The following is a 25,131-nucleotide window of genomic DNA, read 5'->3' as shown; positions in this document are numbered from 1 at the left end:
AATGTTCAAAAATCGTTTTTGATAGAAAACTTTGGATGCATTTGGTGTTTTTCCACCAAAACATGTAGAAAAGTGCATTTCCTTGATTTTGACTTAGGTTTAGGTCATGGGACTTCACCATCTACAACATGCATGTTGTTTTTGGATGAAATCCTACCACCATCATCATCAAAACCGTGAGTAGGTGCAAGTGTTCATGATTTTACAATAGAATGGAGTAGAAGATTGAGAAAATCCATGAAAAACAAGTAAAACTTGAAGGAATGGTGAAGTAGAAATCGATTTTACCTTCAAGAGCACCACATGATGATGAAGATTTTGAGTTTAAGGTGTGTTCTTGGACTTATTTTCTGGAATAAAATTCGTGAGTTTGAGAGAGAGGAAGAATAGAGAGAAGATGAAGTGAAGGAGTGTGAGAGAGAAAGTGAAGTATGGAGAAATAGAGAGGAATTGATTGAGTGTGTTGGGAAGAGGAGAGAGAGGAGAGAGAGAGAGAGAGAGAGAGAGGAATCCGACATTTCAATGGAGAGAGGGTCTCCCTCATTTAAATTTTAAAAAATATAACTTTATTTTATAAAAATATCAAGTTTTTTATAAAATATGCACCTTATCCTAATTTTCATTCACAAAACCTTGATTTTTGGCTTAGAAAATAAAGTTAAATACTAATGACTTAAATTTTATTTCTCCTTGGTTATATTTTACTAATCTGAGTTATTTTAAATTGATATTATAAAGTCCATACCAAATTTTATGGATTTTTAGGTGTTAGAGTTTATAAATTTGAGTTTTTGGGATTTTTAGGGTCTTGAGATTTAATAAATATTTGGATATCAAAATGAATTGAATTATTTGAGATTTCAATTTATGTTAGAATTTAATAACTCTTTTCTAGTTAAAAATAATGTTTGTAATTTATTTTTATCGATTTATTGGCATTCTATGTAGTGGTTTCGAGATTCAAGCGAAATTGAGGAATCGAGTATACTAGTCCTAGTCTTCAACTTTGACTTAAGTTTCTATAAGACTTTGACCTAATTTCTACTTTTAACTCAAGTGCATGATGTGTGTATATGATTCATGAAAATATGTTCGAGTCAAAGAGTGACCCGAATATGGATAGTCTCTACAGTTAATTAGTTGTAGAATTCACATATGAATGTGAACTCTAAGTACACTATCCTTCGATTCTACTTGTTTCCAAGTTTCTAGTAGGTTATAACTTAGCTTCTAGTTACTAAGTCTAGTATGTGTTGTGCCTATATGTGAAACTAAGTTTAGTCAAATCTTCGAACCGACTTGAATTTTGACGGTTGTCACAAATTGTGAGACAATCCCACACTCCTTAAGATAGTCGAGGAACTCAGTACTAAGATACTCACCACCTCGATCGGATCGAAGCATCTTAATGTTCCTGCCCAATTGATTTTCTACTTCCTGTTTAAATTCTTTAAACCTTTCAAAAGTTTCTGACTTATGTTTGATTAAGTAGACATAACCATATCTACTAAAATCATCAATAAAAGTCACATAATAGCGATTAGCATCCCTTGTGGCGGTTTTGAATGGTCCACATACATCAGTATGTATAAGGTCCAACAAACCCTCACCCCTTGTACAAGTGCCAGTGAAGGGTGATTTTGTCATTTTTCCAAGTAGACAAGATTCACAACTGTCATCCGACTTAAGGTCGAATGACTCCAATACTCCATCCTTTTGGAGCTGGCCTATGCGTTTCTTGCTTACATGTCCAAGACGACAATGCCACAAAGATGCTTTATCCAAGCTAGTAGAAGAATCAATACACAATACATTATTTCCTAAATTATCTACGACTGATACAGCTTCATAAACACCATCACAAGGTAATGCTTTAAAATAAAGAACATTATTAAAGAAAGCATTAATACTACCAACTTCATTATCAAAAGAAAAGGTAAAACCTTGTTTGTACAAAGCATGAAAAGAAATAATATTCCTCGCCATTTCTGACGAGTACACACATTTATTCAAATCTAACTTTAACCCACTATCTAGCAACAAAGTATAAACTCCAATCTTAGTAACAGGCGAAATCTTCCTATTCCCCATGATTAAGTTTATCTTCTCGTGCTCCACATCCTCACTTCTTCTTAGGCCCTGCAAATCATAACATATGTGAATACCACATCCTGTATCAAGCACCCAATAGTTAGAATATGGTGAGTTATTAGACAATATAGTGTAAATACCTGCATGGGTTGGTTTCACTTTCCCATCCTTGACATCCTGCAAGTACTTTGGGCAGTTTTGCTTCCAGTGCCCCTTATTCTGACTGTAGAAGCATTCAGCATCCTTAGGGATGGCAGAAGGAGTGATAGAACCACCTTTGGTTCCGGATGAGGAGCCTTCAAGAGATTTTCCCTTGGTACCCTTCGAAGGGTGCTTCCTCTTCTTCCCTTTGCCTTGCCCGATAGCCAATACAGGGGTAGTAGTAGGAGTAGGAGTAGCAACCGACTTACTTTTAAGACCACTTTCGGCAGTCTTCAGAAGTCCTTGAAGCTTACTGAGTGTGACTTCCTCCTTGTTCATGTGGTATGTGATTCGAAATTGATCGTAACATGAGGGCAAGGAGTGCAAAATGATATCAATTGCCAACTCCTCAAGGAATGTTTCTAGTCCATTTCCAGCAGCAAAACTCGAAAATCTGCATTCTGAGGCTCCTACTCGTCGAGTGCACGAACCTACTCGACGAGTAGGATGAACTTACTCATGGACTCGGCGAGTCCCCCCATGGACTCGGCGAGTTCATGCTGCAGAATGCAGAAAACTTGAGTTTTTCAACAAGTTTGCATCAAGTATCAAGACAACAAGCCTAGGCTCTGATACCACTATTGGGTTTTGAGCAAACTAACACTCCTAAGGTGTTCATGCAACCCTAGAAACCTTGGATCTATGTTTGTCTAAAACACATGCAAAATAATTTTCCAAGGTTCATAACCTATCTAGCATGCATGGGGTACTTTTAAACATAAAAGATACTAGAAGAATTACATACCTTTGTTAGTGAGTTGATTCCTTGGGAGTTTGAGAGCCAAGCACCAATAATGTGAATGCCTCAAATGGAAATCACAAATCACCACAAACTTGGAAAACTTATGAGAGAGTATTCAATCACTCTAGAAATCGGCCACTCTTATGCACACACATAGTGTCTTTTCAAGCACCAAAAGCCTCTTTATATAGTGTAGATGATTAGGGTTAAGAACCATGCAAACCCTAATAACCCATGTCTTTTCCTATTCCAAGGATCCATGGGTTAAAAGCTCCATGGACTCCCATTTAAGCTTAGCCCATTTCCTAATGAGTGTTAGCCCACACCATATAAATATAATAACCCATTATTTAATTAGTCACCTTTTGATCACTAAATTAATTCATAATTAATTTAAGATCAATACTAATTAAATAATACAATTTCATATTAATATATTATAACTTATAATATATTAATAGGCCGCAAATATACTCTTCTCATAATATTATCCATATAAATAGTTCGGGTGAAGTGCAACCCAAATGGACCATGCCGGGTCGGGTCAAGTATATACCAAATAAGTTATGGACTTAGACACCTTATCCAACAATATCGACCCTAGGAGGCCAGAACTATGGTTTGGAAGCCTTGAACCCGACTAGAAACGCTGGATAGATTTGGACTTTGGGGGACTCGACGACTCGGTCATACGACTCGGCGAGTTGGGCCATAGTCCCCCAACCTTTTCTGTTACTGAGCAAACTCGTTGAGTCTAGAAGATGACGCGGCGAGTTAGGCGTGTTTATGGACTTGAAGATCAAAGAACTCGACGAGCCCAAGGATGAACTCGGCGAGTTGAGAGCAAAATGTCCCGACTGATATGAAGAGGAACTCGACGAGTTCAAGGATGAACTCGGCAAGTTGAGAGAAAAATGTCCCAACTTATATGAAGAGGAACTCGACGAGTTCAAGGATGAACTCGACGAGTTGTGAGTGAAATGCCACAACTTGTATGAAGGGGAACTCGACGAGTTCATGGAAGAACTTGACGAGTAGCATCGAGACCCCAGAGTTTTATGGACCCAGGAACTCGAAGAGTTGATGGACCAACTCGGCGAGTTAAGTCAACCAGAAGGTTCACTTGGACCAGAAGGTTGACTTTGACCAGAGAGTTGACCTTTGACCTTGACCATTTACCAGAGTTGACCCTTAAAGGGGTTATGAGTATGAAAGAGTAATTAAAAGATATGTTATGTGTAGGACTTTGAGGAGAGTTGATTCTAGAGCCGAAGACAGTTCAGCTACCACACGACATTGAGGTGAGTTACCTTCCAGTAGAAGTGGGTAGAAGGCACCAATGCCGACCCACTAGTAAGAGTTATAGTAGAGATGATTGTCTTTGTGATAATTATCTGGTATGTCACTATCTGTTATGCTTTTTGTGCTAGTATGCTATGATGTTATGTGATAGTGGTAGGAGGGGTATGATAGACCCCCAGTACCAGGTATGCCAACACCCGAATAAGCAAGGTGTTACACCCCCAAACCGAAACGGCGGAAACGTTCGGGAGTGGAGGACGTCATTTGTAGTATCACAACAATTGAATAATAGTAATCGAAGCAAACACAACCATTGTATTTATAGTATAAGGTTTACATTACATTTGAATCATACACGATTGATTCCAAAAGTAAATAACAAGTAAAGACTCGAAACTACTATGCTCCATCTTCATGAACCCGGTGCGTGTACCTGTCTACTAATGCCCTGAGAATACAAGTAGGTTTTGAAAGAGTATCAGCATAAAGCTGGTGAGTTCATAAGCGTTATGTTTTAGAAAACTATCCTTTATTCTTTCGAAAAGTACGTTATGTTTCTCCTGAAAACCTTATATTTGCTGATGAAATGAATGTTAAGTAAAAAAAAACGATTCTTTGATGTCTGTTGAAAGTGTCCCTCAAGAAAATCCCATATTTTCTTATGTAAAGTAAGATTAACCCATTCCTTCTATGACTTCTTAGTTCATACTAGTTACGCATAAACCAATATCGGGTAGACAATTAATTGTGTGAATCTGCCCTAAACCCACAACCAAACAAGGAACAGGGAATGAGGCGGAAAAACACACATTCCACAGTCTATCAGATATTCTTCATACGTAACCTGGATGCATAAACTAAGCAGTCATGGAATTACTAATGAATGTTCGTTAGTTAAATAATGAACCAATTATTTGTAAAATACCGATGATTACTCCGGAAAATCGTATATTTTCCTTAAGTGTACGTTATTTGAATTATCCGATCCGAATCGTGGTGTACCAGTATCTACCATACTTATGTTGTTTAAGCATTGTTCTGTTTGAAAACCTTTGTGTGAAAACCATTGTGTAGTAGTCTTATTACATAAATAAAACTAGAAGATAATGTGTTGATATGTATCCTGAAAGTGTTGTTAATACCCTCCTGTCATCACTTAGCACATACGAGTTATAGAAATCTAGATCGAACAAACAGTCGATTGAGTGATTCTGCCCTAAGCCCACAACCAAACAAGGAACAGGAAATGAGGCGGAAATCACACATCCCACTGTAAGTCGGATGTTAATTTCATATTACCCTAATGTACATACTAAGTAATCACATAGTTACTAACCATGTTGACTGTTTGTTAGGTATATTATTACGTGAACGAGTCGTTGTTTCACCTGTGGATTCTTATAACCATACTATGGACGTTCAACGTTAAGACATACTCGGATGTCGTGAAAAATGACGTTTGTCACCCTAGGTTGACTGTAGCTAATAGTCAGGGTGCGGGATTGTCACTCCCGTATAGATCTATACACAAACTCACGCTCTCCCTCCAGGAGACTCTGGTTACAAGGCGTCTCACACTGTAGTTCCCTCAACGAATTCACTAATAATACTATGAAAATCCCTTTTGTTATTGTTATGAAATCTTATAAAATAATATCCTTTACTTTATAATTCATAAGTTTGTTTCCTTTGATCTGAAGACTGAATTTGCAATGTTTGTATCTTAGTATGCTTCGTAAAAACTGATTTTAAGTCTAGTAGTAACTATGTTCATCCTGTTTAGTAAATTCTATGTTCAATGTATACTATCGATAGAAAATTATAATAAACCAAATTATATCTTTAACACAAGATTACTTGTGCTTTTACTTGTATTCCCCCCTCAAAACATTTCAAAAACTATAAAAGCGTAGGGGTATGAATTCACCTGCAGTGAGTGGTACGAATGAAAGTTCGGTTTATAGGATGCTGAGTACCAAGTGAAGACTCAAGCACAACGGATCCTAATAAGCATATATTGGCACATATATGTATATAATTAGTCTTTATACAACTGATGATGAAAGGAAAAACACCCTAGGACTTAGAAAACACTTAGATTGAAGTGTTAGAAGCATCAAAAGTCTTCTGAAGTGGGTGTACGGTCGTACAGGGTCGTGTGCGGCCACCTGGTGTGCTGCCCATTGGGTGTGCGCACACTCCTAGGGAAAATGGTCAAAAACATGTTTTTAAGGTTATATCTAATATCCCTTAAGTGTGTTTGATCGTTTGCTAGCATACTAGTTGAGTTTGAGGCCTTAAAGCACTAAAATAAGGGGTGTACGGCCACATGAATGTGTGCGGCCGCACACTCCTTGAAGATCGAGTTCTGAACTTTTAACAAGGCTCAAATATAGCTAAACACATGCAGGAGTAGAGTACTTACATTGTGTAAGTGTATGGGGGTGTTTGGAGCTCAAGAACTTAGTAGGTGTTCTTGGTGTTCTTGGTGTTTTTGAAGAACACTTGAAGATCTAAACAAAAGGAGTAATTTCATGGATGATATCATGTATTGTTACTTAGGAAGTGTATTGCATCAACTTAACATAAGGAGAAACACTTACCACTTGAAGATCTATAAGAAAAATCGGGAGCTACTTGAGAGGAAAACGAGTTCTGGTCTAGGAGGGTGAAAAGGGTTGAATGAAGGCCAACTCTTAACTTTATAGTTGTGAGTATTCTGCCAGAGGAGGGGTGTGCGGCCGCACACCCAAGTGTACGGCTGTACACTCCTTAAGTTGGAGTGTTTGGCCAATTTTTGGGTCGGGTGAACTTGCGGAACTCAAATCTAAGATCTAACTCGAAGATACTAGGTTTAGAACACTCAAATCGACTCAAGACAACGCTTGGAGGTAGCAGAAACGAATCTGAATTTGATTGGTTTGAATAACTGTACAAGGTAGAAATTTCGGGTTGTCACACAAGGCAGTATATGATTTATATGTTTATGCACTAGGATGCTATGTGGTAGAGTAGGGGTGAAATAGTCCCCGGTACCGGTCGATAGGACCGAAGGGGTAGGCCGGCACCCAGATATGCTAGGCGAGGTACCGGTCGAAAGGATCGAAGGGGTAGGCCAGCACCCTGATACGCTAGGCTAGGTACCGGTCAACAGGACCGAAGGGGTAGGCTAGCACCCTGATATGCTAGGCAGTTACTGGTTGAAAGAGACCGAAAGTGTAGTCCAGTACCCGGATATGTTAGACAATATGTATGTTGTATGGTATGTGGTATGATGGGGGAACTCACGAAGCTTTGTGCTTACAATTTTCAGTTTTGTTTTAGGTCCTTCTTCTTCGAAGGGAAAGGAGCTGGCACAGTAGCAGCCAAAAATGTAAATTTTCGATAAAAAGGGGCTGAAATGTCAATTTAATTAAATTGGGCTGAAAAGCTAAATTTCTATACATTTGGGCCGCAAATGTAAATTTTCATCACACACATGTTTTGCGCATAGGAGATTCTTGGGATTTGTACTATGACATTATTACTATTTTATGATATTATTTTGAGACATATGATCTATGGTTTTTATGAAATGAAGTAACTTGATGATGTTTTCTATAAATTGTTTTATTATTCTTATATCAAAAATGAAAATTTTAGTCTAAATTTTGGGATGTTACAAGTTGGTATCAGAGCCTTGGTTTGAGGGATTCGGGCACACTCTCGGGTGTGTCTGGACTCAAACTGAGGAATTGGTATGGAAATTTTCAAAAGAAAAATCATTTTATAAAAAGACTTTTGAAAAGAATTTGAAAAGAGAAAAAGGATTTTTAAAAGAACAAGGTGTGTGATGCGTGCAATCGACCGAGCTCAAGTAAGTTTTTCCCCAAGATGCCCATACATGTTTGTTATGATATATGATATGATTATGAGAATTTCATGCTAGATTAGGGCTGAGGAACTAGGAAGGATGTCTTACATGCCTGTTATATGTATGAGAACTGCATGCTAGATTAGGGCTAAGGATCTAGGAAGATGCCTTATGTGCCTGCTATATGTGCTTATTGAATTTCATGCTAGAACTGATCAGTCAGTGATATGATGGCCTGAATAGGATATGCTCGGTTTTGTTACTCAATGCTCGAAAGCTGCTTACTTTGTACTTTTAGGAGTTCTAGTTATCTTTAACTAACTAGTAAACGAATACATTAAGTTACATATTGCAAGGACTAAATAATTTTAGAAGGTTAGGTCTAGCCCTATTTCGCAGCTCTTGTTTGAGTCCAACCGTTGTAGGGTAGGAACTCTCATTCGAAGAATTATCTGGTTTTAGTGATATGCAATGGTATTCGCGAGCTAGTTAGGTAAAGGTAGCAGGGATTTCTTATGCAGCTAATGGCGGAGAGTAGGTCGGAGAGATACCATAGGGTAAGCCTAGGATGAGATTAGTTCAGCAAGAAGTAGTAGTATAAGGGACTTGGTGAAGTCAAGGAAATCCTTGAGGAAAGTACGGATAGATGTGGAAGGTAGTTTGGGCTCGTACTGCTAAAAGCAGAGGATCCGTACTCGAGTCAAGGAGGGCTGAGATAGAACCAGGGAACTTGTAGAGTGTGTGAGACCTCTCGAGGTTATGTATGATCCTAGTTTCCACATTAGATCATACCCAAAAATTCATTACATGGACTCTTTCATCTATGTCAAGCTCATTCACCATATGCTCAGAAGTTGCATTTATATAGCAGTGAGCAGAACTCAAAATCCCAATTCAGTAAAAAAACTACAACATCTTGACCATTCATGGAACATCCATATATAAAAATTAGGTATGAATGCATGATCAAACATAATGGGGGAGATGGGCATAAAGATAATGGTAAGAATGCACCCACCTGGGAGGATGTAAAAAGTATGAAGTAAGTAGCTTACCCATTAATTAATAAGCAACTTCTTGAGTTCCTACAAAAACAATTACCAATCATAATTGAAATGAACTTTTTGAAAAAAGTTGTTGATAGCTAAAAGAATATTTTGTGAGCATTTTACGAACCGGCTGATCTGGAAGCTATCCCAATTTCATAGATTTTTTTATTCTAACATCCTACTTTCATATGCTACTATTGCAACATTGTAATTTGAGAATTCTACCAAAATCAACCTTAAAAAGTCTACCTTATTACATTGAAAAGTAAGTTTGCAATCTCAAACTATTATCATTTATTTTATTTCTTTAAATTCGTGAAACATAATAATTTGTTATAACATAACACCGACCATTGAAAAAAAACCGTACACCACCTGTGAGTGTAAGTGTAACTGTTGAAGTTATTATCTCAAAGCAAGAATAAAAAAATAAATTCATAAACAAAAGCACATGTCAACACGTTTTGCATTCTCAACACATCCAAATTAAAAAGGAAGAATGAAATTATCATGTATGGCTTTGAAAAGTCGAAAAGGAAAGCATCTCAAAACTCACCATGTTTTCTAGCCACCAAACACCTTCGAAGATATATGACATGCCTTTAGTAGAAACAGTACCTCTTATAGTTACATATTAGTAACTCACTAAAATCACAATATTGAACAAATTATATATTAAAAAAACCAATGTAACAACCTGTTATTTTCAAGTCAATAAAAGTCAAACCCTCTAAATAAAATTTGAGTTTTATTTATTTTGTTAAGATCATAAGGGTTAAATATGATTTAAATTATATAAATGATGTTTTTATATAAGTGTTTTAAGGGTTGGAATAAAATACACTTAAAAATCTTAACATTTTTCCTTGGAACCAAGAACCTTCGCACCGAAAACCCTTCTCGGCCGAAAACCTTCGGACCGCAAACCCCCATAGAGAACTCCCCTGGACCGAAAACTCCATTCCGACCGAGAACCCTCTCGATATATATAACTTCACTCGAAAACATGAGTCATTTCTCACTTTTCCAACCAAAAACACACTCATTTTTCTCTCAAGTATCATCTAAGAACCTTCATATCTTCAAGCAAAATCCTTCAAATCTTCATAATTTTCACCAAGAACACCAAGAACAATCTTCAAATCTTCAGGCTGACCGAAAACCATCAGGATCGAGAACCACTAGACCGAAATTCTTCCTGACCGAGAACACCTTAAGACTGCGAACTTTGTTCTCGGTTGAGGTTTTAAGACCGAAATCAAGGGATTTCGGTGAAGGCTAGACCGAAAACACCTAACAACACTCCAAAATAATTCTTGGTAATTTTTGTATGTAATCCTTACATAAACTAAGTGTTGTTTAACACTTTAGTTAATTATTTCGCTAATTTAAATACGATTACGTGTTTAAATAATATTATGATACCGTCATTTCCATGTACGCTAGCCCGAGGATCATCTCTACAGTTTCGCTACCTGATCACGAAAACGCACTAGAGGTGAGTTCATACCCCTACGTTTTCACTATTTCTCAATGTTTTTAGGGGGAGGGGGAATACAAGTTAAACAAAAGGACTCTTGTGTTAATAATCAAATGATTTCAAACCGTTTCAAACCATTTGAAATTGTTTCACACTAATTCATTGCCATTTTTAACAAAATTATATTTACATAAATTCATATATATAAAGAAGGTTCAACATACTTAGAATTGCCAATTCCGCCCTAAATCATGTTCCTTGTTTGGTTGTGGGTTTAGGATAGAACTAGTCATTCGACTGTCTTCTCACTCTTGATTATATGTTAGGAATATATGTGAGTGTAAAACATATTGTTTACCCTTTTGTAACATACCGAACAAAAGGGAACTCTATACAAATCTTTTATTACTGCTTTATATACACTGATAAATTGCAAAGGTTTTCAGTTCATTACAAAGTATACATTTAAACTATAATAGGTATAGTTTTTGAATCGCTACACTATCTTGCTAAGTTCAATAAACGATACAAGAACATACAATTAAACTATAATTAGTATAGTTTGGGAACCGCTACACTATTTTACAAGCTCAAGAACACTATACAGAAACAAGTAAATAAACTATAATAGGTATAGTTTATGGAACACTACTCTATTTCACTAATTCAAGGATACACTAATAAAATAATTATTTAAGTATAATTATTTTACATTACAAAGTACACTACTACAAAGTAATACATACAGTTTCAAGTACAAGAGAACACTACTACACTACATGTAAACTAGTTAATACAGGATTGTGAGGCACTACTTCATTGTATCCATCATGGTACAGGTTCAAGTCCTATAAATTATAACCAGAGTCTCCTGGAGGGAGAGTGTGAATTTGTGTATAGATCTATACAGGACTGAAAATCCCGCACCTAAACTGCTATCTACAGTTAGGCCGGCAGGCTTGGGGTGACAAATGTCATAACATTCTGACGCCTGAAAAACGTCGTAGAGGCCACTAGTCATTTTAGCATGGTTATATGAAACTCACAATAGTAACAACTAAAACCTTGTTTACAGGATTAACACTACTTCATAGGTTTTATTTTAATTAGTAAAACTACAGTACACTATTTTACACTACAGCTGGTGGATTCCAGGCATTCATACAAACACTAATACGACACACTGCTTTTCTAGTATAGAGTACACTAGTACAACATACAATTTCAAGAAACATTCATGATATAGTTTTATTTATTAATAAGACTACATTTCATTCACTAATACGACTAATACGACTCACTTTCTTCAAACTACCAGGTGAGTTCATACCCCCATTTCTACGCTTTTAACTGATTTTAAATGCTTTTGAACACTTTACGGGGGAGAATACAAGTAAACACACGGTTAATCCTGTGTGAAAACATCTATCTTTCGTTATACATTTCAGATTGTTTTTAATAACTATCATATGGATCATGTCTAACATACAAAACATCTTACTTTACTTTACCCTCACGGAATGAAACATGAGTATAAATATCATAAGCTCTATTGATACGTTTACATCATATTTAGGGTAACCACTTTCGTTATGACATCTTTATACATACAAGAACATACAAATCATTTTATGCCTTTATTATCATTATGAAAAAGGATAATCGCTACAGAAACAAACATATACATTTTGATACGGGACTTAATTGAGAATTTGTGAGGCGTTCATCTTCAATATACCTTTTAAGGTACCACTAGAAGTCCTGTTTATAACCAGAATCTCCCGTCCGGAGAACGTGACAAGTGTGTATAGATCTATACGGGACTAATGATCTCGCGCCCTGACTGCTAGCTATAGTCCCCAGGGTGACAAGTGTCATCTCATTTCGACGCCTGAAGAACGTCACTACAGGCAAATTATGATAGTACGGTTATGAAAAACTCATTGGATAGACAATTATTATGGTATTACGTTTTAATGGGAAAAGTAACAGATACAATTCTTTTCACATTCAAATACAAATCTTCTTATAGTTTTGTTTTATAATAAGACTATACATCATCTTTTGAGCATGTCATATTTGCTTACAGGTTACGGTCTTGGACATTTAAGACTGCATCTCATTTAGGAAAATATAGGATTTTCCTGGTTCAAATACATACAGTTTATACAACGATCTTTCATACTCATTTCATACATTTGTTAGAAAATATCGGATTTTCTGGAAAACATACGCGAACTTTCGAATGACATACATTTTATCAAAACACTACTTATGAACTCACCAACTTTATTGTTGACACTTTTTCTTTGAAATAACTTGTATTCTCACGAAAATGCTAAATCAGGTAGCAACTACTTTTGAAGACTAACGCGCTGGCGTTAGTAACATATTTTGGATCACCATATTGTATTTGATATTTAAACATGTAACACATACAATCATGTAAACTTTTCAAATATATTTATATTATGGTGGTGTGTACTTTCTTTACTATTCAATTGTTATTATACTGTACATGACGTCCTCCGCCCCCGAACGTTTCCGCCGTTCTGGTTTGGGGGTGTGACAGATTGGTATCAGAGCGTTGTTTATAGTGAACTAAGTATATCAAAACCATTTATTTTTGATATACAACTATAAACACAACTGGGCAAAAACACTCTGACTGAGAGTTATACTTTTAAAATGAAATTTTTATAAAGTATACATGCATACATTGCATAATAGGTACAGTATCATATTGAAAACAATACAGAAGTATTACAGATGAGTTGTGCAGTGCAGGTATGCCTTGGAACATGTAATCGGAACTGGGATGAATATAGTCTGATCAACTATATTTGTCCGAGAGCCGACTAACGTATGCTAGGGAGTAGCTGCAGTGGACAACAAGTCTAAAAAAAAACTTACCAAAAACATAACCTTTTTGAATCAAACATAACATTTAGAATACTATAGGAGTATTTGGTAAATGCAATAAGTTTAAACTTTGATACTTCAGTATGTGCTTTAGTTTATAGTAAATTCTTAACCCTATTCTCGTATAGACACTATGGCTGGATTCCACCTACCAGGAGACCCCTACTACCCCAATCAAGGCAACGGGGGATGGGAGGAAGACGACCCAGAAGAGGATGAGGACCCCATGGAGGAGGAGGAAGAGGAAGGCTCTGATGGGACAGACTCAGAACCAGAAATAATCAATCCACCAGCCGTCCAACCTCCTGCGGTTCGAAGAGGTTTTCAGGGACCAACTCCCGTCTGGGGAAGTCACATTCACCATTGGAGTCAACATCAAGGATTGCGCCCTCCCTACGGCATGTGTCGGGACTTCTACGACGTCAGTGGTGGAAGTTCAGCTGACCGGGCTCTCCCAGTCATGGTGGGAAAAATAGCCAACCAGTCCTACCAATCAGGAGTTCAAGCGAATCGGATTCGCGAAACCGACGTAGAGGTACAAGGTAACGCAGCCGATATCCGTCGCCTGGACAGGGTGCAGGAGGATGCCCAACTCCACACCGACACACTCCAAGACCAACTAAACACAGCCCTCTCTGAGATAAGAGAAATGAAGGAGCAGCAAGCCGCCTTTGACAGGCGTCTCATGCGGGCCAAGCAATCAGACACGGAGTCAAGCTCTAAGCGCAAACCACGTCGCAAGTAGTACTTGCCCGACTCCCAAAATTTTGTTATAGAATAGGATCTCGACTAAAAGTCTTACTTTTTTCTAACTTTTGCAATCGGAGACCTTTAGAAAGGTCGAAAATTTTCCTGACTCCAAAATGTAACCCAATATATGTTTAATATATAAGGAAGTACTCTTTTTGTGTGTTAATTCTTTGCCTACCACTCGAATTCATAAGTTTATCTATAAACTCTAATTATGAATCAAAATCGAGAACCTTGTTTATGTCGAACCCAATTCATGAAATGTTGAAAATGGCTAACTCATTAACACACGACTTTCAAACATGTGAGACTTATTGTCTTCCATTAATTTTGTTTCAGCACAATGCCTCCTCATAGGTCAGCACGCCGAAATACGACACCAACACCGCCACCACCACCTCCAACTTACGATCCCGCTATGGTACAGGCTGCCATCACCGCAGCAGTAGCAGCTGCGCTATCCCAAATAAACTCTAATGGAGCCGGAGGGAGCGGGAGTAGTACCAATCATCAGAACCATGGCACTGGTCATGGTCATGTTAGGGAATGCACCTACAAAGAATTCTCGAACGCCAAACCAAAAATGTTCCACGGCACTGGAGGAGTCATTGCACTTATGCAATGGTTTGAAAAGACCGAGACGGTCTTTGAAATCTGTTCATGCCAAGAAATAAGCTAGGTCAAGTTTGCTGCTTGTACCTTCACGGACCGAGCCCTCACATGGTGGAAGGGCCATGTGAAATCCGTATCTCTTCCAGTCGCCAACGCCACGAACTGGGAGGACTTGAAGGTCCTACTATTAGAAGAATACTGCCCAAGGGGCGAAATTCAAAAACTGGAACAGGAATTATGGAACTTAAAAATGGTTGGTTCTGACCTAGCCGCCTATACGGCCAGGTTCAGTGATTTGTCAGCCCTATGCCCGGGAATGGTCAACCCAGAGCCGAAGAAAGTGGAAAGATACATCTGGGGGTTGTCACCCCAGATTCAAGGGCGTGTTTTGGCTTCCAACGCAGTCACATTCAACAGCGCAAAGCGCCTGGCTCAACGACTAATCGATCACGGGGTTAAACAGGGTACTATCACAGTTACTGCTGACCCTCCAAAGGAGGTAGAGGACCGAAGGAAACCTTGGAACAAGAGAAAGGGGCAAGCCCCGCAAGAGAACCCCAAGAGGCAACAGTTAGTGACAGCTCACGCTGTTACTGTCCCTACCACCCCCGCACCAACAAAGTCGTACATCGGCAATCTGCCGAAGTGCAATAGGTGCAACTTTCATCACCACGGACCCTGCCGTGAGATGCATTGCACCAAGTGCAACCGGAAGGGACACACTGTCCGCTTCTGCAAGGAACCCACCGCTCCAACCGCAAATGTGGGAGTAGGTCGTACTTGTTACGAGTGTGGAGCAACGGGACACTTTCGAAGGGACTGCCCGAAAGCAAACAATGGGAATACTGGGGGAAGTGGTCGAGTATTCGCAATGGGCCAGGAGGAAGCCGTTGCAGACCCCACTATTGTTACGGGTACGTTTCTCCTCAATAACTCATATGCATATATGTTATTTGATAGTGGAGCGGAGAGGAGTTTTGTGAGTCATATTTTTAAAAACCTACTCAAACAAATCCCTCAATCATTAAGTGAAACTTTTATAGTAGAAATGGCTAACGGGAAAACAGAAAGCGCTAAGGAAATATACTTAAACTGTACCCTCTCATTAAACAATAATTCCTTTCCAATCAACCTCGTGCCAGTCTCAATAAAAAGTTTCGACGTCATCATAGGCATGCATTGGCTAAGTTCTCATCGTGCGGACATTTTATGTTACGATAAGGCCGTTCGCCTTAATCTGCCAAATGGCGAAGCCCTCATTATTTATGGAGACAAACCTAGCACCCCTCTTCGTATCATCTCTTGCATCAAGGCTCAAAAATATCTACGCAAGGAGTGCCACGCGTTCTTGGCACATGTTGTGGATGTGAATCGAGGAATAGAAGACTTCAAGGGCGTGCCTGACGTCTGTGACTTTCCTGATATCTTTCCTGAGGATCTTCCAGGAGTATCGCCTACGAGACAAGTCGAATTCAGAATCGACTTAATTCCTGGAGCCACCCCTGTGGCCAAAGCGCCGTATCGCTTAGCCCCAGCAGAGATGCAAGAACTATCCAGTCAACTGAATGAATTACTCAGCAAAGGATTCATCCGACCAAGCTTCTCACCTTGGGGAGCACCAGTTCTTTTCGTGAAAAAGAAAGATGGATCATTCAGAATGTGCATCGACTACCGAGAACTCAACAAACTTACCATTAAGAACCGGTACCCCCTACCACGAATAGACGATTTGTTTGATCAACTCCAAGGAGCAAACTACTTTTCCAAGATCGATCTGAGATCGGGATATCACCAGCTGAGAGTCCTAGAGAGCGATGTTCCTAAGACGGCCTTCCGAACCAGATACGGTCACTACAAATTCGTAGTGATGCCGTTCGGACTGACCAACGCACCCGCCGTGTTCATGGACTTAATGAATCGGGTATGTCGTTCGTTCCTGGACAAATTTGTGATAGTATTCATAGATGACATACTCATTTATTCAAAAAGTAAAGAGGAACATGGTCAGCACCTGAGACAAGTCTTAGAGACGCTGAGAACTAAGAAGCTTTACGCAAAATTCTCAAAATGCGAATTTCGGATTAGGAAGGTGGACTTCCTAGGTCACGTGGTCAGCGAAGAAGGAATCCACGTGGATCCTTCCAAGATCAAGGCTATCCAGAATTGGTCTGCGCCAACAACGCCAACCGAAATTCGCCAATTTCTAGGCCTTGCTGGCTATTATCGCAGGTTCATACAGAACTTCTCCAGCATTGCAAAACCTCTTACCTCCCTGACTCAGAAGGGTGTAACCTACAACTTGGGGGAAAAGCAAGATACTGCATTCCAAACCTTGAAGCAAGCCCTGTGTAGTGCACCCATCTTGTCCCTTCCATAGGGGACAGAAGACTTCGTAGTATATTGCGATGCTTCCAATCAAGGGTTGGGTTGTGTGCTAATGCAGCGAGGAAAGGTTATTGTGTATGCCTCCCGGCAACTGAAAACACATGAGGTTAACTACACCACTCACGACTTAGAACTTGGAGCAGTGGTGTTTGCTCTAAAGATTTGGAGGCACTACCTATACGGTACGAAGTGCACCATCTTCACAGACCACAAAAGCCTTCAACACATATTCGATCAGAAGGAACTTAACATGAGGCAAAGACGTTGGATTGAGCTACTTAACGACTACGAATGCGAAATTCGTTATCATCCGGGAAAAGCCAATGTGGTGGCAGATGCCCTTAGTCGTAAGGAGTACTCTGGTCGAAGAGTGAAGTCATTAACCATGACGATCCATTCACACCTGTCAACACAAATCAAGGAAGCTCAATTGGAAGCCTTGAAACCCGAAAACCTGACAGGTGAAGCACTTAGAGGGATGGACAAAAATTTTGAGATCAAGAGTGACGAAGTTCTTTACCTCATGAACCGAATCTGGACACCGAAGTTCGGTGGGTTCAGAGAAATGGTTATGGACGAAGCACACAAGACCCCATACTCCGTGCACCCAGGTTCAGATAAGATGTACCTGGATCTCAAGCAACTCTACTGGTGGCCAAACATGAAAGCAGAAATTGCTACCTATGTGGGCAAGTGCTTGACTTGCGCCAAGATCAAAGTAGAACATCAGAAGCCCTTAGGTCTACTCCATCAGCCCGATATACCTGAGTGGAAGTGGGAGCAGATTCCCATGGACTTCATAACCAAACTGCTCAAGACGCAGGGTGGTCACGATACCATTTGGGTGATCGTCGACAGGTTAACCAAATCTGCCCACTTCTTGCCTATCAAGGAGAGCGATAAGATGGAGAAACTAACAAGAACCTACGTCCGAGAGATCGTAAGACTTCATGGAGTACCAATATCTATCATCTCGGACCGAGACAGTAGATTCACTTCAAGGTTCTGGCAGACACTGCAAAAAGCTTTGGGAACTAGGCTCGACATGAGTACAGCCTATCACCCACAAACTGACGGGCAGAGTGAGAGAACGATCCAAACCCTAGAAGACATGTTGCGAGCATGTGTAATCGACTTCGGTAAAGCATGGGACGTCCACTTGCCATTGGTGGAGTTCTCTTATAACAACAGTTATCACACTAGCATCAAGACTGCTCCATTCGAAGCCCTTTACGGCCGCAAGTGCAGATCACCTCTGTGCTGGGCGGAGGTAGGCGACACGCAGTTGGCGAAAGGTCTAGTCCCTGATAGTACTCTCACTGGTCCGGAAATCATAAGGGAAACGACTGAAAAGATCGTTCAAATTCAAGAGCGACTGAAAGCCTCACGAGATAGACAAAAGAGCTATGCCGACAAAAGGCGAAAACCCTTGGAATTTCAGGTTGGTGACCGCGTTCTACTGAAGGTCTCACCCTGGAAGGGCATGATACGTTTCGGGAAACGTGGAAAGCTAAACCCAAGGTACATTGGACCCTTCGAAATTACTGCAAGGATTGGTCCAGTAGCTTATAGACTTCAACTTCCAATCGAACTTAACAAAGTACATCCTGTGTTTCACGTGTCTAACTTGAAGAGGTGTCTATCCGACGAAACTCTTGTAATTCCACTCGAGGAAATCGAGCTGAATGAAAATCTTAACTTTGTGGAAGAACCCGTCGAAATCATGAATAGGGAAATCAAACGAACTAAGCAGAGTCGCATACCAATAGTGAAGGTTCGCTGGAATGCTAAGCGGGGACCCAAATTCACTTGGGAGCGAGAAGATCAGATGCAACAAAAGTAACCGCATCTTTTCCCTAGTTCATAAACTTTTGCTTTGTAATCAATTTCGGGACGAAATTCCCTCTAACGGGGGGATGATGTAACAACCCGATATTTCAGGTCAATGTATTGACTAAAAGTCAAATGTGGTATCCCTTTTTGAATTAATTGAAATAACATCAAAAATGAAATGTTCGAAAGTCTCACTTTGAGTGTACTAAGTGGTAGATATCGTAGCAAGGTTTCCAAAAACATAAAGAACATTAAAATCCGAGTTATAACGAAGGAGTTATGACCAATCGAAGATCCGCAACAAAACTAACAAAACACTGTTAAGCGTAAAATACGAAATTCCGATAAAATACTTTTTAGCCTTAGGTATCTAAATGAAAGTCGTATATATCATTAAACCATAAACATACATAAAAAGAACGCCCAAATCTGACTTCGTATGAGGAAGTTATGATTTTTCGAAGTTTCGGACATAGCAGTAGACAGCTAAAAACTCGAATTAGATATCGAGCGACTTTTTGCCAACATGACCTAAACGAGAATCGAAGATCTCATCAATGATATTGCCACGGTAAAAAGTCTGACGAAAACGGACATCGAATGAAGAAGTTATGGATTTTTAACGGACTTTTCCTGTCCCGGCCTGTTAAAAATGTAATATTAAAAATAAATTCAAAATTAGCCAACAAATTCTAAACGAGAGTTGTAGAGCATAATCTCGCCTACGCGTGTATATAAAGAATGTCAAAATCGGAGCTCGTATGCGAGAGATATGAATTTATGAAGTTCAAGACACGAAAATCGAAGCTGTCAGACAGCTCACGACGTGAGCCAGAAGATTCACGACGTGAGTCTGTGATTGATGGGTTCCAGAGCTGTCAGCAGGCGTCTCGTTAGTGGAAGAGGATAAGGGTCGACCTCACGACGTGAGCAACCCAATTCTCACGACGTGAGACCCCAAAAGTTTGCCTATAAATAGATCTCAAGGGTTTTCCGAGTTTAGTTGCTCACTTCTTCCCTTTGTCGTGCTTATGCTCTGCGTTTAACCCCTCGAAGCCATCCCGAAGCCCCGGTTATCATATTCAAAGTCCTGAAGGACGTTTTACGTTCCCGAGATTCCCGAGCATCCCGAGAAATCAGCTTTCTCCAGTCGAAGTTCTGCTCGACTTTTGTGTCACTTTCTTCAAACTACCAGGTGAGTTCATACCCCCATTTCTACGCTTTTAACTGATTTTAAATGCTTTTGAACACTTTACGGGGGAGAATACAAGTAAACACACGGTTAATCCTGTGTGAAAACATCTATCTTTCGTTATACATTTCAGATTGTTTTTAATAACTATCATATGGATCATGTCTAACATACAAAACATCTTACTTTACTTTACCCTCACGGAATGAAACATGAGTATAAATATCATAAGTTCTATTTATATGTTTACATCATATTTAGGGTAACCACTTTCGTTATGACATCTTTATACATACAAGAACATACAAATCATTTTATGCCTTTATTATCATTATGAAAAAGGATAATCGTTACAGAAACAAACATATACATTTTGATACGGGACTTAATTGAGAATTCGTGAGGCATTCATCTTCAATATACCTTTTAAGGTACCACTAGAAGTCCTGTTTATAACCAGAATCTCCCATCCGGAGAACGTGACAAGTGTGTATAGATCTATACGGGACTAATGATCCCGCGCCCTGACTGCTAGCTACAGTCCCCGGGGTGACAAGTGTCATCTCATTTCGACGCCTGAAGAACGTCGCTACAGGCAAATTATGATAGTACGGTTATGAAAAACTCACTGGATAGACAATTATTATGGTATTACGTTTTAATGGGAAAAGTAACAGATACAGTTCTTTTCACATTCAAATACAAATCTTCTTATAGTTTTGTTTTATAATAAGACTATACATCATCTTTTGAGCATGTCATATTTGCTTACAGGTTACGGTCTTGGACATTTAAGACTGCATCTCATTTAGGAAAATATAGGATTTTCCTGGTTCAAATACATACAGTTTATACAACGATCTTTCATACTCATTTCATACATTTGTTAGAAAATATCGGATTTTCTGGAAAACATACGCGAACTTTCGAATGGCATACATTTTATCAAAACACTACTTATGAACTCACCAACTTTATTGTTGACACTTTTTCTTTGAAATAACTTGTATTCTCACGAAAACGCTAAATCAGGTAGCAACTACTTTTGAAGACTAACGCGCTGGCGTTAGTAACATATTTTGGATCACCATATTGTATTTGATATTTAAACATGTAACACATACAATCATGTAAACTTTTCAAATATATTTATATTATGGTGGTGTGTACTTTCTTTACTATTCAATTGTTATGAGACGTCCTCCGCCCCCGAACGTTTCCGCCGTTCTGGTTTGGGGGTGTGACACAACATGTGTTTGGGAGTGATCGTGGTGTTGCGACAAGTCTAAAACTTAACTACACTATATACAAGAGAAACACTAGAACCAAACATAAAGAATGATTTAATATAGGAGTATTTTATGATCCTACAACACTAGAACAAGAAACATCTAGGCCTTGATAGTTATACATAATTCGTATACACTAGGTGTTTATAGAGGGACTCAATGTGAGTAACGCTATACAAATTCTTTACAAGTGTTGCTATAAATGAAGTTGGCGATTGTTTACTTATATTAGTAGACTTCCACTGTAAATCGCTTAATAGAACACTGTAACAGTTCGGATAAGATATATCTTGTTCATTAGCACCTGACTCACGACCACTATATAGGACTTGTCATCATTTTCTCTTTAATCGTTTTAGAGAAAGATGCCTCCAAAGAAGTCCAACAGGAAGAAAAAAAACCCACCAACAAATCCACCACCTCCACAGTATGACCCTGTTGTCTTCAAAGCAGCAGTAACAGCCGTCGTGGCAGCCACCATGACGTTGATCAATGCAAGCGGCACTAGCGGTGCTGGTAGTGGTGCTAACCCATCTAACCACAGGGATAGTCATGGACACCCAAGAGAGTGTTCATACAAGGACTTCACGAATGCTAAACCCAAGTCCTTCGATGGCACTGTAGGTGTCATTGCTTTAACACGCTGGTTCGAGAAGACCGAATCAATATTTGAAATCTGCATGTGTGTTGAAGCTAGCAAAGTGAAATTTGCAGCATGCACTTTCACAGACAGAGCCCTCACTTGGTGGAACAGCCAAGTCAAGTCATTGACTCTCCCAATAGCCAATGTCATGAGTTGGGATGACCTAAAGGAACTTATGCTAGCAAAATACTGCCCGAGGTGCGAGATAAAAAAAGTTAGAGCAGGAGCTCTGGAGTCTGAAGATGAAGGACTCTGATATCGTTGCTTATACTGCTAGATTCAGTGACCTAGCTCTTCTATGTCCCGGGATGGTCACCCCGGAGAGTAAGAAGGTGGAAAGGTATATCTGGGGATTAAATCCCCCGACTCAAGGAAATGTTATAGCTGCCAATCCACTTACTTTCGATAGTGCCAAGCGTCTGGCACATACATTAGTGGATCATGGAGATCGCCAAGGCTCCGTAATAGCCGTTCCTGAACAGCCCAAGGAGAGTGGCAGTAAAAAGAAATTATGGAACAAGCGAAAGGAGCAATCTTCGCAGGAGCCCTCAAAGAAACAGCAAACAGTGGCAGTCCATACTGCTACCATTCCTGTTGTTGTTCCTACTGCTCCAGCACCTCCCATTCGATACGCTGGTAACCTACCGAAATGCAACAAATGTAACTTCCACCACCACGGACCTTGCCGAGAATTGCAATACACTAACTGCAACAGGAAGGGGCATACCGCCTGTTTCTGTAAGACACTGACACAGCCTAATGCCCAGACCCCCAGAACTGGAGTAGGCCAAACCTGCTATGGGTGTGGTGAAGCAGGGCACTACAAGAGGTATTGCCCGAAGGAAAGGAATGATGGCAACACAGGAAGAGTGCTAGCGATGGGTCAGGAGGAGGCAGTAGCGGACCCCATGGTAGTCACGGGTACGTTCCTTCTCGATAACTCTTATGCATGCATACTCCTTGATAGTGGTGCGGAGAGGAGTTTCGTCAGCCATAAATTTAAACACTTACTCAAACACAAACCACAATCACTAAACAAAACATTCACTGTCGAGATGGCTAATGGGAGGAAAGAGAGCACTAATGACATATTCATAGGCTTTACCCTCACTCTAAATGACTATTCTTTCCCAATCGACCTTATGCCAGTCTCCATAAAAAGCTTCGACGTCATCATTGGAATGGATTGGTTAAGTCCTCATCGTGCTAATATTCTATGCTTCAAAAAAGCCATTCGCCTCAATCTGCCAAATGACGAAACCCTCGTTATCTACGGCGACAAACCTAGTACAATCTTTCGCATCATCTCTTGCATCAAAGCCCAAAAATACCTGCGAAAAGAGTGTCACGCATTCTTATCTCATGTGGTCAATGAAAAACAAGAAGTAAAAGACCTCGAGAGCATTCCCGAAGTCTGTAATTTTCCTGACATCTTTCTCGAACATCTTCCAGGAGTTCCTCCTGAACACCAAGTCGAGTTCCGAATCGACTTGATTCCTGGAGCTACCCCCGTAGCGAAATCCCCGTATCGCCTAGCACCTGCAGAGATGCAGGAATTATCTAGCCAATTAAATGAACTACTCAGTAAGGGATTCATCAGACCGAGCTCTTCACCCTGGGGAGCACCGGTCCTGTTTGTGAAAAAGAAGGATGGATCTTTCCGGATGTGCATAGATTATCACGAACTAAACAAGCTTACCATTAAGAACCGATACCCTATTCCGCGAATAGACGACATCTTCGATCAACTCCAAGGAACCAGCTACTTTTCAAAGATTGACCTAAGATCAGGGTATCACCAATTACGAGTCCATGAGAATGATGTTCCCAATACAGCATTCTGAACTCGTTATGGTCACTACGAGTTTGTAGTAATGCCCTTTGGTTTAACAAATGCACCCTCAGTATTCATGCATCTAATGAATCGGGTATGTCGTCCCTTCCTAGACAAATTTGCGATAGTATTCATAGATGATATACTCATCTCCTCACGCAGTGAGGAAGAACATAGCCAGCACCTGAGACAAGTCTTAGAAACATTAAGGCGGAAAAGCTTTATGCTAAATTCTCAAAGTGCGATTTTTGGATTAGGAAGGTAAATTTCCTTGGTCACGTGGTTAGTGAAGAAGGAATACACGTGGACCCCTCCAAAACAAAGGCAATCGAGAACTGGTCAGCACCCAGAACGCCAACAGAGATCTGCCAATTTTTAGGACTTGCTGGCTATTACCGCAGATTCATACAAAACTTCTCCAGAATCGCTAAACCTCTTACTGCCCTGACTCAGAAGGGTGTAACTTTTAGCTGGGGAGAGAAAAAAGACACTGTGTTCCAAACACCGAAGCAAGCCCAGTGCAACGCACCTATCTTATCTCTTCCAGAAGGGACAGAAGACTTCGTAGTATACTGCGATGCATCCAATCAGGGGCTAGGCTGTGTGCTTATGCAGCGAGGAAAGGTTATTGCCTATGCCTCGAGACAGCTAAAGGCACACGAAGTCAACTACACCACTCATGATATTAAGTTGGGAGCTGTAGTTTTTCCACTAAAAATATGGAAGCATTACCTTTACAGTACCAAGTGCACCATCTTCACCGACCACAAAAGTCTTCAACACATCTTTAATCAGCAAGAACTTAACATGAGACAACGACGATGGGTAGAACTACTCAATGATTACGAATGCGAAATTCGCTATCATCCCGGAAAAGACAATGTAGTAGCAGATGATCTTAGTCGAAAGGAGTACTCAGGTCGTAGAGTGAAGGCACTAACCATGAAAATCCA

This window comes from Lactuca virosa, chromosome 2 (genome assembly GCF_052849685.1).
Source record: "Lactuca virosa cultivar CGN04683 chromosome 2, Lactuca_virosa_CGN04683_v6, whole genome shotgun sequence".
In the NCBI taxonomy this organism is placed as follows: domain Eukaryota; kingdom Viridiplantae; phylum Streptophyta; class Magnoliopsida; order Asterales; family Asteraceae; genus Lactuca; species Lactuca virosa.
This window is presented reverse-complemented; position numbering follows the sequence as displayed.